Below are 16,037 nucleotides of genomic sequence, written 5' to 3'. Positions count from 1 at the left end.
AAAACAGGAAGTCTTCCCAGTATTGCAACATGCAGAATTTAACTGAATCTTCCTATACCTAGGCCTTTTAAAAGTAGTGCTTAATAATTCAGATTTGACAGTGTGGATGTATACTCATTATTTCCATTGTGCACATGACAAAGTGTATATGTTTTCTCTAAAAATTGAAGGCTGTCTCTGGGGTCATGTGGAAACCTACCAAAGTATATATATATATATATATAGATAGATAGATAGATAGATAGATAGATATAGATATAGATATAGATATAGATATAGATATACATGCGTGTGTGTATTACATATAAAATTTCTTTACATATATATTTCTTCATATATGTGTGTGTGTCTGTGTGTGTGTGTACATAAATGAAAGAAATATAAATGGAATCACACAATAATAAGGGAGAGATAAAGCCACAAATGGATATCTCTCACCCTCAAACAATTCAGGCTATTGGTTCATGTCCACAAATTGATAACAAGACTCTGTTGCTGAAGACAACACTTACATATCTCATTCAACACAGAAACTTTGAACTGGTGCCTAACTAGAGCCTTCACCACTAATGACTAATGTTCCTGGTACTGGAAGGTCCTCTGCATGCCACCAGAGGAAAAAGCTAAACACCAACCCAGCTACAAACCCCTTAACCCACAATGGGAAGAATCTGGGAGGAGATAAGAGAAGGGAAATCATGACCAGAATATAGTGTATGAAAAAATATCAATTTTCAATTAAAAAAAGATTACTTTGTATTTGAAATTATCCTAAGTGATGGTTAATCTTGACTGTCATCTTGATGGCATTTTGATTGCATAGAATACACACCTCTGCTCATGTATATTGGGGAGTCTCTGAGGAACAGTGACTTACCCTGAACGTGGTTGGCATCATCCTACTGGCTGGAGGTGCAGACTGAATTAGAATAAAGTACATAGAAGATGAGCATTCATCTTTCTCTGATCTCTGATCATGAATGTGAAGTGACCAGTTGTCTCACTCGCCTAATATTATGCTCCCTCACTACGATGGACTAGGCCAGCAAACCATGAAGAAAAATAAAATCCTATTCTCTTTATTTGTTTTTTGTCAGGTGTTTTTGTCAAATACTATTGAAAAAAGTACTTTTCTGGAGTCCAGCTCTGGATGAGGGCAGGGTCTGAAGACGGGTGGATGCAAGAGAGGTGATGGGAGGAATCACACACCGGACACTTCTTAGTTTCATTTTAGGAAAGATGGACAGAGAGGAATCACATCTTTGTGTGGCTTGTCCTACTCTGACAGGAGCCATCCTCAGTGGAATAGGTCTCAGCAGAAGATGTAAGGGGGGAAGGAGGTGAGCCAGGCATGGTGGCCGGGAGAATTTTGCAGCCTGACTGACTAGCAGCCAGAGTGGTTCTTTATTTACACAGAATTTAGTAAGCAGGGATACATCCATCAAGTTCCAAAACATAGATCATACCATTTTGTTTTGGGACATGTGTTTCACTTCCTTTTGCTCATCTTTTAGTCATCATTAATAAACTATGACACAACAGATTTATCATTTCCAATCATTTTCCCTCAAGTTTTGACATCACTAATAAGCAGAGTTGTCATTCTTACTCATTAACCCATAACCCAATTTTTAAGAATCTAGAGGCATATTAAAGCCTATTCTCAGGCTCATAGCTTTGGTTGCTTCAAAGACACTAGACCAAAACAAAATCTTCAAGCCACCTGGGCACTTTGCCATGTCCGAAGCAGTGTGTGGCTAGAGTTTTCCTGCCTGGCCCACAGTCAGGACAAATCTCTCTCACCTGCCAGTCCCACAGCTGCTCAAACCTGACCAAGTAAACACAGAGACTTATATTGATTACAAACTTGCTAACTGTCCTTACAGCTTAAATTAATCCATTTCTATAAATCTATACCTTGCCACATGGCTCATGGCTTACTGGCATCTTCACATGCTGCTTGTCATCATGGCGACTGGCAGTGTCTCTCTGACTCAGCCTTCCACTTCCCAGCTTTATTCTCCTCCTTGTCCCGCCTACACTTCCTGCCTAGCCAATGGCCAATCAGTGTTTTATTTATTGACTAATCAGCAACACATTTGCCATACAGCACATCCCACAGCAGTATTATTAACTCTTAGTGGTTAGAGTGCCCAGGAAAAATCCTCAGGCCAAAGTTGCTGCAGTTATTATTCAAATTCTGGCATAATACAATATTCATATTTATATCTTTATAGAATTTTTCTATACATATAATCCTGGCATTCTGTTGTTCTTTGGTCATATGACATTATATGGCTCTGCATGAGCTAACTGTTCTAAGAAAAGGGAGGTCCTGACATCTCATTCTTTTATCATCTTTCCACTCCATACTTTGCTCATCAATATGTCTCTGTGTAGGGCAGAAGTACATGTCATGTAATTGTCTGAGTGTACAGTGGGAAGAAGCTTGTAATCTGAACTGTGGAAAATTCCTCTAGCCACCAAATCTTGTTGACCTTTTTAAGTTTACTTTATTTTGAATATCTTGTTCCTGTGTAAGTACAGGGACAGATGTTTCAAAAATGCCTTATAGCCTCATGAAGAGACCTCTGGCTTCTTTATGTATCACAACCTCCAAGGCATAAGGAAAACCTTCAAGTAGATAAGGATATCTCCCTAAAAGCAGGACGGGTAGTATGTTCAGGACTGTCCTAGGGAAGCTTAGAAGCAATACTCCTTGGAGAAGGCATAAATGATTCATATGAAATTTTCCATCAATCCAATATCCCAAATTAAACAAATATTAAAAGTCTCTCAAGTATACAACAGGTGGAGATGAAAACCAAAGGTGGCATGGCAGCCATCATGTGCCTCAGTTTTGCTGGGTCTTTGTCAAGCAGCTGTGCTGGCTTTATGACTTCTGTCATTCCATTCAGATATGGCTGTGCCAGTACTTAGTGAGGCTTTTGTTATTTTTCAATTCAATTTATGTATTGATACTCACCAAAAATTTTAAAATTCTAAATTAAGCTGTCAAAGTCACAACTGTCTTTTTTGTTTGTTTGTTTTATTTGGCAAAAAAAAATGAGGGATTTTTTTTCCTTTAAGCATTTGCTTCTATTATGATGTCAACAGATATACCATATCTTAGCATGCAAAAATCTACTGTGTTAACTATAGTTTTAATTCATAATTGAGCCCTCTACATTGTGAAGATCTGAAGAACTGAGAGGAAGTGTGTCCTGGTTAGTTATTTGTCAACTTTGTACAATCTAGATAAGGAATCCTCACTTGAAAAAATGTCCCCATCAGACTGGCCTGTGAGTAAGTCTTTTGGGCATTCTCTTGATTGATGATTAATGTAGAAGTATTAGCCCACTGTGAGCAATGTCACTCCTGGGCAGTGGTACTGAGTTCTATAAGAAAACAGACTGAGAAAACAATAAAGATCAGTCCAGTAAGCATCACTTCTCTACAGCTTCTGCTTTAGTTCTTGCCCTGGTTTTCCTCAGTGATGGCTTATTACCTGGAAGCATAAAGTGAAATAAACAGTTTGCATTCTGAGTTGCTTTTGGCCATGGTGTTTTATCACAACAATAAAAACCCTATCTAAGACAGATGGAGTCACACATAAGAAGGGTGTGGCTGGCTGGAGAGACTGCTCATTGGTTAAGATGATTTTGTTGATCAATCATTAAGACCTGAGCTCAGATCCCAGCACCTGTATCTAGAAACTCACAGATTCCTATAACCCTGGCTTCAAGGGATCCATCTCCCTCTTACGGACACAACAGTCATCTACACACACACAGGTTCGCATATACACAACATACATGCATACACATATACATGAAATAAATATTCTCAAAAGGGTATGCTATTGTAGAATGACTTTGAAGTATGGGATCATGGCAGAAATGGTATTTAAAATCCAACCTATTCTGAGTCTGTTAATTTTCAAAGGTCTCTTAAAGGTGGCCAGTCTCCTTTCCTACATGACTGTGATAAATATGCCCATCAGACCAACCTAATAGGAAAGGCCATTAGAATCAACACACATTGCTATTAGCAGCTAAGAACAAAAGTGTGGGCTAGTTCAAGAAAAATAAATGAAAACATCTGTAAATGTCAAAGAGTTTCACCTGTGTGAGTTATGAGGCTGCAGGGTACTGTGGGAGTATATTTGTCAAATTTGGTTGAGTAAACGTTCAACAGAGGTGGTGGGAGCTCTCCAGACTGTCAGAAAACGCAACTAATTTTATGTCTCTGGCTTGCTCACTGATTCAATATGCATATATACCTTCCTGTGTGCTATATCATTGTTTTCTAAAAACTACATAACAAAGAAAATAAATAAAGTTTATTGCTAGCCTGATCTGGGGTGACTCAGATTTGACCAGGAGTGTTGTGGTGGGGGGGAAGAATCTTACTTACTCAATTGCAAAACGTAAGGTCCACCATGCTCTGTCCTCTATCGTATCCTCTGTTTTCTCATTCTTCTTTCTCCAGGCTAACATCACTGAACTTAAGTCCTCAGATATTCCTGGCACCCTACGTTTTTGGACCTTCACATGGATTATTCTTTGGTGGAATTCGTCTTAAACTTCCATTGTGTCATCTGTCTTCCTGGGTCTAAATCTTCACATCCCAGTTCAGATGTTTCTTCTTGTAATGGGTAATCTTGGTTGTCAACATAAGACACCTGGAAAGAGGGAACCCTCATTGAGGAATGGCCTCCATCAGATTGCCCTGTGGGCGTGTCTATGAGGCCTTTTCTTAATTACTAAAGAATAAAATAGGTGCCAGGGATTTGGATCTTGGGGTGGTGGACCTGACTATGTTCCTTTACGTGTAGGGAGGTGAAGACTGTGGGAGCGTTTGGAACTTCGGGCTGGAATTGCACTCCATTTATCATATTCTTGTGGGAACTTAGATGATAATCTGAGACGAATGCCGATAATGGAGCCCCAGGATGTGGCATTTCAGAGGGAAGTTTGAGAATCCCTCAAAAAAAAAAAAATCAAGAATCTGTGATTTCTCTTCAGCTGTAACTAAAGAATGATCTATGATTAACAAAGACGAGAATCACTGAGGTTAAAAAAAAATCTTTGAAGATTTTCTTTGGGTCAACACATAGAAGTTATGTTCCTGAGATATCCAAGGACATGTATACAGTGGAAGTAAAATTGGGTATGAATCTCGTGTAGCCATATGTAAGAATCTCCCTCATGCATGAAGGTGTCATGGAGAGCAGCTGAGCCTTGGCACTGTGTGCCTCCGTAGGAGTCTCCCTAAAGAAAAACCAGGAGAGGCAAGGGTGAAACTCTCTTACAGTGAAGGCTGCACTTATTGTACTTGTCCAGATTGTGGGGCTAAAACCAACGTGTGGTGTGGAGCTGCCCTGAGCCCAACAGACGAGCTGCATTTGTTATGGGTTTCAGGGACAGATAAGTGGGACTGCCCAAGCCCTTTGGAACTCAAAAGATCATTATAATATCCAGATACCAGGCATCGAACTACAAGATACTGGAGCTACAATGTTGAACTTCATTTTTGTTTAAATATGATTATTTTTATACTCTGGTTCTTTCCTTTGTAATAAAGTTTATAACTCCTTTTGGATTTTTGAGGAACCCACAGCTAAGAGACTGTGGAGTCTTAAAGAGAACTTGGACTTTTAAACCATTAGAAAATTTAAAAGACCCTGAATTTTAAAAATAGAGGTAGAAGAATAACACAATTCTGTTTATCTTTTCTTTTCTTTCTTTTTTTTTTTTACTGTTTCTTTTTATTTTATCTTTGTTTCCTCTTGAATGAACTATAGTTTCTTTTGGGAGGCCAGATTTACCCCTAATCCTATGTAGTTTCCAACTGTCAGAGCTGAATATGAGGATTGATATAAAAGTAATTTATTGAAGGAGTGATTTGAAAAGAACGTTCAGTGGAGAAATGAAACATAGAACCTGGAGGTAACTGCTCAGAGGAAGCCCAGGTTCAGTTTTACCTGTGGTGACCACCCAAGACAATACAGTGCCTACCCCGAGGAAAAGCTAATCTTTATAGTGAGTCATTAATATATAGAAAGAAGGTCAGTTCCAATCATTGCAAGACAGATAGCATTTCTTAGGAGACAAGTTGAATCTTAGTCTTCAGTAACCAGAAGTGACCCCATTGCATGCAAGTACACCAGTGGGGTAGAGAACAGAACAGGGCACTAAACACATGACACCTGTCAACCTCAGAAAGAAATATCTCAGAACTATGTCATTTATTTGCAAAAACTGAATTAAATTTCGTGATACAATATAATGTTCCTCTTTCTGCTGTCATCTATTATACATGATACTATGGAGGAAGAGAATGAAGAGTCAAAATAATTTAATGTTCCTTGAAAAATGGACACATTTGCCACCTGAAAATCCATGAAAATAGTTCTGTAAAAATCATCTCTATGGGATTTTTCTCATACTACCCTAAGAAGAATATTGGGGAAAAGTTCAGTTTATCTCAAATAAGATTTTAGTTTGACATTTTGAAAACGGAGTATATTATTAAGCCCAGGACTTTCTCATTCTAATGTTGTGGGATTGTGGTTATTTGAAATTTTTTTCTGGAAAATAGAAAGTTGCTCTTTTCAGAACTATGAGTTTAATTAGCTTTTGATTTAATTCTCATATTTTGTCTCTATGGATATATGAAATCGTAAGATATGAATCTGAGTCTAATAGGTGTTACAGAATTTAGCTCTCCTGGGAAGTGTGCAGTATATGGAGAGCAAGCATCTAGTTGGATCCTCAGGTTCCAGCTCTTAGTTAAATAATTGTCTAAAAGTTTCTTTCTTTATTTTTTCAGCTTTTTGACAGAAACTAACCCTTCTACAATTTATCTCCTTCTACTGTGAGGTAATAAAGATGAAAAAAATCATCTTCCAGGATCTTTAATAGCCTGTGATTTTGTTTATCTGGTAAACACAAAGCATTTATTAAAAATGAATTCAAGCCGGGTGGTGGTGGCGCACGCCTTTAATCCCAGCACTCGGGAGGCAGAGCCAGGCGGATCTCTGTGAGTTCGAGGCCAGCCTGGGCTACAGAGTGAGTTCCAGGAAAGGCGCAAAGCTACACAGAGAAACCCTGTCTCAAAAAACCAAAAAAAAAAACCAAAAAAAAAAAAATGAATTCAAGATGGTTGCTTCTAATACCGCACACACTATATTTCTCCAGGAAAATAATAGGTCATCTTATCAATACTTAATAAATAATTCTTCAATTCCTTGTTTGAAACATGATAATTCCTATGGAATACATATTTATAATTTTCCTAGTGGCTTGAGCTTTTATTTTTCATCAATTAATCTGTCCATTCATTATAAAACTATTTCTCAAGTACCTTTTGTGTATGCCTCTCAGATCTAGAGGCTACTTGATCTGTCAGTGACTATAGCTGTACAACAGTGTTTCAGTTATTTTACAGCACAGTTTTTGGGAAGAACCAGTTCCCCATAATGATACTTCATTTCCCATATTTTACTGACCAATCATCTGCTTATTACAAATGAGGTATTATTTATCAATCTCCAAAACCATAGCCAAAGTTTCACTGAGCTTCAAACATAGTTCCCTAGAAAATTCTTAATACTCAGTTTTGGAAGGGAGGAGCTAATCACAGGAGTTTTCAAATAGATGTTTGTGTTGTAATTCAAAATTACATATTGCATAGCTACAAAACGGTGGTACAAGGTTGCTACCATTTGTGACCTTCAAACCTGGTTTATTTGCGTTCATTTCAGTATGATTGAGCAGCGGTGTATAAATACACATTTAATTGACACCTCTTCTTGGGAGGATATTCATTTGTGGTCTACTGGTTAGGAATATATTATTATAAAGGCAGCTGAGATTTTTTTTAAGTATTTCATTTTTATCAAACAAAATAATAGGCTGTTGAAATCAATTTCATTTTCTTCCTGGGATTAGGTTGGGATCATGGTTCCCACAGTGTTAACAAAAATATACAATGGTTAACCTAAGCATTTGCGAAGGCTTGTGACCTCTTCCCATTTTCTTTCTTTTATTTCTCTCATTTTAAACTACATGTTTTTCTAATGTATTTTTTTCTCTGAGAATTTCATACATATGTACAATGTATTTTGAGTAAATTTACCCTTCACTCAACATTTCCTACTCCTTTCTGACTCCCACCCCATTATCCTCCTCCCAACTTCCATGTTTTATATTATATAAATATATAATATATATATATATATATATATATATATATATATATATATATATATATGTATATATAAAAAACCTATTGACTCCAATCATCGCTGCCCATATGCATATCTATAGGGCCGTCTAGGGTAGCATGGCTGCCTACTAGGGGGTAGATTCCTGAAGAAAACTGGCTCCCTCCCTCAACAACCATCAACTGCTGATAGGTGCTCAGCAAGCTTTTAGGCCTCATGAACTCTCCCTCATCCATACTGGCATGTGAAATGTCTTGATCCTGTGCAGGCTGTCAAAACGGCTATGAGTCCATAGTTACAACAAGCCTCTCATTTCCAGAAAATGCTATTTTTACACCAATCTTCCTTATCCTCTGACTCTTACAAACTCCCTATACCATCTCCTCTGAGGCTTACAGGGAGGGGATGTAGTATATTTAGGGCTGAGAATTCCAAGGTCACTTGTTTTCTGAACTTGACTAGTATGGGTTACAGCAAAGTAAACAGTTAACTCAGTGAAAAGGAAGCTCACAGAAGTCTAGAAAATCTTCGCTGGCTGCACATCCAATGGAGGATTGATATACAGAATATACAAAGAACTCAAGACACCAATTATCAAGAAAAATATATGGTCCTATAAAAATAAACCCATCTTATTAAATAGTAATATTAAAATATTAAAATGTGAAAAATTGCACCTTAAATTTGATAAAATACAGTCTGTTGTGTATTAGTTTTCATAGATAATAAAATTCATCAGCTGAGAGAATACTGACGATACTAATTGAAGGGAGCTGGCTGAAGAATGTAAATCAATTGTTATGTGATTACCTAGCCTGCAAGAAGCCCTGGATTTTATCCCTAAATTGGACAGGGTGACACATACTTATACTCCAGGCTGTTGAATGGAGGCAGGAAAATCAGAAATGCATGGTCATCCTTGGCTGCATTGGGAGTTTGAGTTCGTCCTAACATATATGAGATCCTGTCTCAAAAGAAGTAAAGGTTATAATGACAATGAAAAAGGGGGAAATGTTATGTTGCAGATATTCATTCACACTGTAAGGATGTGTCTCTGCCTATGGTGCCTTCTGATTGGTTTAATAAGAAGCTGAATGGCCAATAGCTGCACAGGAGAGTATAGACGGGACTTCTGGGAAGAGGGACAACTCTGGGAAGAAGACAGGTGGATTATGCCAGGGAGACACAGAGAAGAAGCAGGAGGAACTATACTGAAGAGACATAATGAGCTACATGTCAGAACGCACATTAAAAAATATGGCATAATTTAAGTTATAAGAGCTAGTTAGGAACAAGCCTAAGCTAAGGTGGAGCATTCATAATTAATAATAAATCTCTGTGTCATTTGGGAGCTGGTTGGCAGTGCAAAGAAAGATTCGCTACTCAACAACAAAGAAAAAGAAGAAAGAAGAAAACACTGTTTTATATTGTTATATTACAATGAAAAGATATTTAATAGTTTGATAGATACAATGACTTAATAAAGTGTTACTTATAATAATCCAAATAAGAAGTGAAAGTAAGAACGAATTAATAAAGAACCAGAAATTAATAGGTACATTTTCCAGGAATCCCATCTATCTTCCTGAATCTAAAGCTTCTTCCAGCTGCATTGTGCACTCTTGAACACAGCCTATGTTCCCACTACTACCCATCTAGTTCCCACTCACTGGCTTGGCTTCCTGCTCATCCTCCCCTTTAGAAGGTTATTCACATCAAGTCACATTGAAGATTTAACCATTGTCATCCCCAGGGTTTCATACAATGGAAGACCCAGACTGTAAATTTCCAAATTGGTTTGTGTTGATTTGCTGACATGTATTTCATTTCTAACTTGAGAGTTCTCTTTTGTCATTGACTTAGTTGTAAAAGAAAATGAAAATTTCAAGTGAAGCAGATATGAAGAATTCTACAGGTTTCAACATTTGAAAATTGATTTTACCTTTTAGCTTTTCTGTTATATATTAGCATACAAAGTGATATGTATGAGTTTTTTATGCTTATTTATTTCTTTCCCCCACTAGCCCATGCATCATTCCAACCTCCAGCTGGTCCCCTTCTTCTAATGGCCTCTATTCCTCACCCTAGTAACCTCTATGCTTCCACCATGTCACATGTATTTTATTACCCCCTTTTACTTGCCATCCACTGTTCCTTTAAGACTTCTCCCCCTCTCATACTATCTTTTCTAGTTCCATGCATTATACCCCCACACAGATATACACATATAGTAACACAAAAGCCCAGGCTCTGCATATGAGAGAAAATTAAGTCTGTGGCCTACCAGTTTCTCCCACCCTCCTGGTACATCTCAGTTTCTACTTGCAAGGTAGATAATGTTCTAGCTGCAGGGTGCCTCCCAAGTTCATTTAGAATTAAAGAAACAACCACAGCACTGAGCATAGGACCTCTGCCTCTCTGTCTCTTTCTCTCTCTCTCTCTCTCTCTCTCTCTCTCTCTCTCTCTCTCTCTCTCTCCTCTGAAATGAATCTAAGCATAAATCACCCAGTTGGATAGATGTGGCTGCAGATGTAAAACAGCCTCTGCCATAGGTTCATAGTTCTCAGATCTATGCTGTAACAGAGAAGTGGCACCAGAGTTTGATCTACCACTGACTTCAGGCCAAGGCTATCAAATTCCAGAAGTATTCTCAGTTGATGAGGCCACTGAAGATGATGCTATCTTTCTTTGTACCCTTACCTTCCTGAGCAGAGCTCTCTACTCAACTTAGATTTTTGTTTGTCACTCTGTACTCAACCTTCATTGACTCAACTGTTTCTTATGCTACTGTCTCTTACTCTGGCTCTCTGTTGGTTGGATTCAGGCCTTTTTATGTCCTTGAGTCAAGATCTCATGTACCCAGGCTAGCTTCAGTGTGTGACAGAGAGCTTTGAACTCTTGGTCTTCCTGCACACACATCCTGAGCACAGGAATTTCAGCCATGACCTACCACATGCAACAAGTAGTTCATTTCCCAACAATAGTTTCTCCCATGAGGTTCACAAAAGCTCTCCCCATACACCCTAAGTTACACCACAACTTTACCTTCCCAAAGCATTTGCCACCCTCTCAATGCCAGAGGACATTTCAGACACTATTTCTTTGCAGTTTTCCAAATATTAAACAAAAATAAATACTGTCAGCTTGTGTATATGAGTTGTCAGTCTAAGCTTCCAGCCGAGTGGCCATTAATCCCATCCAAAAGTTTAATTACAGATTGTTTTGGTAATATAAATACTAATATAATAACTTCAGTATGATATAGAATAAGCTGATATACATGATGTTAGATAGCAAACTTCAACATAAATGAGCAATGAACTCATGGACCACCCCCATGTGGAGAAACTATGCCAAAGGCAAAGGACAGTAGCAAGTTTGAACATACATTACTATAATTCTAAGAATCTGGAAATAAAAGAAGCAGATATATATGAAAATGTGCCCAGACTTAACTGCATGGAATGCCTATGTGTTAACTTTCTCTCCTCTGATTGTACAGAAGGGTCGGATATTCTTGCTCTAGTGAAGGTTTAGCTCTGTCACAACCTCATCACCTTTCTTTCTGCTGACTTGAAGACTCAGCCCCTTAGCCAATAGATTTCAGTCCATCGACTGGACCTGGTATTTCTTTGTGATTGTTTCCAAAAGGTTCCATAATTAAAATGCTTTGCATGGGAAAGATCATATTGTTTTTGTATTTGGGTAAACACAATACAGAAATCATTTATACATTTATCCCATATAATTAACCAAATAAATCCAAAAGCCACATTATAAGACCTATTTCGTCTTTCAGACAATTATGTTGCTAGTAGTATCTCAAAGCATTATCTTCATAAATAATATCTTATGATAAAAACTTTATATACCAAATTAACTCCCCCAAAGTAATTTATATTCAAGAATTAAAAAGTGTATGCCCAAATGCCATATGATATCTGGTACCATCTATATTCAACACCAGCTTAATTTTAAGTACTACCACAGATATTTGCACCAAATGTTCTATATGATTAACTCAGTCATCATGCATACCTCATGAATTCTAAGAGAATATGAAGGACAGTGACTAACCATGTATTATGCAGTCAGTAAGTGACAGATAATCTCAGATACTAATCTATATGTTTCCAGGATAGGCTGTCTTATCCATTAAGCTGTAGATGTCTATTTCTAAACACTCTTAAATTGAGCAATGCATGGTAAGTCTACTAAAACAAGGACCAGAGTTCAGATTTTAAATTGCTACCTCTAAAATTAATTTGAAAGAACTAACAGCTAGATTTAATGTAAAACAGTGTGTGAGAATATATACATCTTTGTGGAAATAAGCAGCAGAATTTAGTAGCTTGGTACTCATCTTCATCAAAAGACTTTCCTAATGTACACAGATAGCTCTCACCCTTTCAAGTCTGATATATATACTAATGGAAACTTTTCAGCTCTCTGTAGAAATGGAAATGTTTTCAAGTGTGTTATTACTTCAGTCTTGCTGGTGTAATTTGGTGGCTATCACTCTGAATTATTTTCTTTGAGTATTTCTCCTATCCCAAGAGATGTCTAAAGATATCTGGAGCAATACATAACATGATTAAAGATTTCCCTGTTGAACCTCTCTCCGTTTATGCATCTCAGAGCAGCGTGGTATTTATCCTGGACAGAAGACATGTCTGTACATTTTAGTACTGGTGTCAAAAGCAATGCATGTCAGAGAAGAAATCAATTTAACTCTTGAATTTTTATATTTCTGAAAAGCTTGCTCTCTGTGGAGCATTTCCTGAAAGTGAAAGACATGAGATTTTGAAGACACACTAGCATTTCCTCTAATTATCTCCCTCGTGTTCACAGATCCATAGTAGAACAACGAAGAAATGACTCCAAATGTACCTTCTCATCCTGAATTCAAATCTCTGACAGCTCTATACTTAATTTAGTTCAATGGTAGCTAACAAATTGGTTTCTCAATGAAAGTTGTCTAAAAGGAGATATGTTCTTAGATCAAGTTGCTTCGCCACTCATGAGATCAAGGCAGAATGGATAAGGAGAAAACAGCTAACAAGAACTGCAACTCAGCAGCTGCATGCCAGTTTCTAAATGAACAGGCCATAGTATGTTTCACTGTATTTCTTCCATGAATCGTACATGGACATGGGCAAATCACATCAGCTTAGTCTCTCCTCTATGTGATGACAGAAGTATCTGAGAACACATGAGGAAGGCTGCATCGTGAAATCAATAATGAACCCTTTAGACATGGCATGTCACTAAGGCAACATACACAGTATCAAGAGCACATTGGAGTAGATGAAGCAGTTGATTTTTAATAACCTGCTTTCAAATAGAACAGTGGGTAAATTCAAGTCAACACAAAGAGATTAGTTTGGCAATGGTATTCTCTCATTAGAAAAGCTTATGGACGCAGCCGGCCTGAGTGAGAACTGCAGGATGATACTGCATACCCACACGCAACAATAACACAACAAACTCCAACTCCCTGCACCTCTACCAGAAGATGGCTTAGCTGAGAAAAAACAGCTGCTGCCAAGCCTGAGGGTCTGAGGTCAACCAGCGGAAATCACATGATGGGAAGAGAGAACCAAATCTTTCAAGTTGTTCTCTGACCTCCACACGTGCATCATGGTATGAGTACACATGGACACAGACACAGACACAGGCCCAGGCACATGTGCACACATAAACATACACACACACACACACACACACACACACACACACACACACACACACACAATAAATACATACATACATACATACATACATCATACACAATTGACAAAAAAAACAAAAAACAAAAAAAAAACAACTCCCTTTTTGGAGAGCATGCTCCATTCCTGTCTGCCTTGTGGCCTCGACTTCATGATGTGGTCTCAGCCAACCAACTCCTGTACCACAGTGGGTGTTCTCTCAGTGCTTCAAGAATTCTCACTTAGCCTGTCTCTTCCAATACATCTTCGAGCAGAGGTCCTCAACCTTCCTGATACTGCTACCCTTTAATACAGTTGCTTGTGTTGTGCTGACCCCAATCATAAAATTATTTTTGTGGCTACTTCATAATTGCAATTTTCCTACTGTCATGAATCATAATATAAATATCTGTGTTTTCTGATGGTCCTAGGTGACCCCTGTGAAAGGGACTTTCACTTCCCAAAGGGATTGTGTACTGCTGTTTTTAAGGAACAAGGCATTTACACCTCTATCTCATTCCCTGAACTGTAAGTTCTTTGGTAGATAACATTTTGTTTCAATTTTCTTTCTAAAACTAACTGGTATACACACATCCAAATGTATGGTAGATAGGTACTGATTAAAAAGTGTAGAAGCAGGAAGATGGTGAGGGAAGAGCAAGGACTGAAAGGAAAAAGAAAAAATCTATTAAAAAGCACAGTGAAAAAGATTCACTTTAAGCTTAGATTTTCTGCTCATAGCTGTAGACCTTTTCAAGTAAAAGGAGAAAATTTTCTCTTGGGAAAAGCCTTCCAACACTTATCTTCAATACAGCTAATAAGATATATAATATAAACCTATATAATTATGTATAGATATATACATAATGTAAATTATATTTTACTGTATCAGTATGTGTTAACATATAATAACACATAAGACTACAGTATGAGTCTCTAATATAAATATATAGCACATTATCTAGATATAGAATAATCCAGCCTTAGTGTTAACTCAGCTTTATGTAGCTTCAGTGTTGTTTCCCAAACCAAGATCAGAGTACATCAAACGGAAAAAATATTTTGTAAGATTTACCTTCTGGAGTGCCTTCTGGGGTATTATCACATCTCAGGCCATTCTGCTTTATCCTACCTTGATTATGAGATTGACTATCACAGCATTGCAGCGTTTCTACTCAGGTAACATTTATGTTGCTTAATAACAATCCTAAATCACAAGAATAAGAGTATATACTACATTAGCTAAACATGGAGTCAGCTTAGGTAGCCATCAAAAGACGCCCCTCTGTTTGTCTCTGTTTCTCTCTGTATGTCTCTATCTCTCTCCATTTCTGTGAATCTCTATCTCTTTATAATGGAATGATATTTAACAATGGTCTTGGTTATGATTACACACACACACACACACACACACACACACACACACCTAAATCAAAAACAAAACATTAAAAAGTAAAGCAGATGACTATTTGTTCTATAGAAGTAGATGCTACATTGTGACTATGAATTATTACCCATATAGGAGCCAGCAGCAAAACTGTTTTCAAAGAGATTATATGTTTGGTTTCTTCATCATTTTAGTTTGGTATTTTATTTGTATTTGGTATTATTATTGTAATATAAATAAATTATATATAGTTAAATATATATATAATACAATTAAATATATAAAGGCAGTAGAGAATTTGGCATAGGTAAAATGCAGTCCTGCATTTCAGACCATTTACTGCACTTCAAAATCTATTAGTAATATGTGAATAAATTCATATAAAAAGGTTTGATCCCCTCTGGCTTCCATAGGTGAACAATTTCTACTGATAATAAAATAGCAAAATATCAGAAATCTTTGTTAGCAATGTTATGGCTTCTTCAAAACTAGAAATGATTATGCAAAATATAAAATGACAAGAAACTACAACCTTTTTGATAAATATCTAGGATAGCACTCCATCAGGATATAATTGTCCATCAACACCAATAATCAGTATTTAAATTTTTCCAAGAGCTTCCTTAAAACTTTTATTTAATGAATTTTAATATTTGTGAATTAAATGGTATATTTTCTGCTGCTTTTCAATATATTAAATTTAAATTATTTT

The sequence above is a fragment of the Peromyscus eremicus genome, chromosome 22 (genome assembly GCF_949786415.1).
Source record: "Peromyscus eremicus chromosome 22, PerEre_H2_v1, whole genome shotgun sequence".
Classification (NCBI taxonomy): domain Eukaryota; kingdom Metazoa; phylum Chordata; class Mammalia; order Rodentia; family Cricetidae; genus Peromyscus; species Peromyscus eremicus.
The sequence above is the reverse complement of the archived record's forward strand: the minus strand, read 5'-3'. Positions refer to the sequence as shown.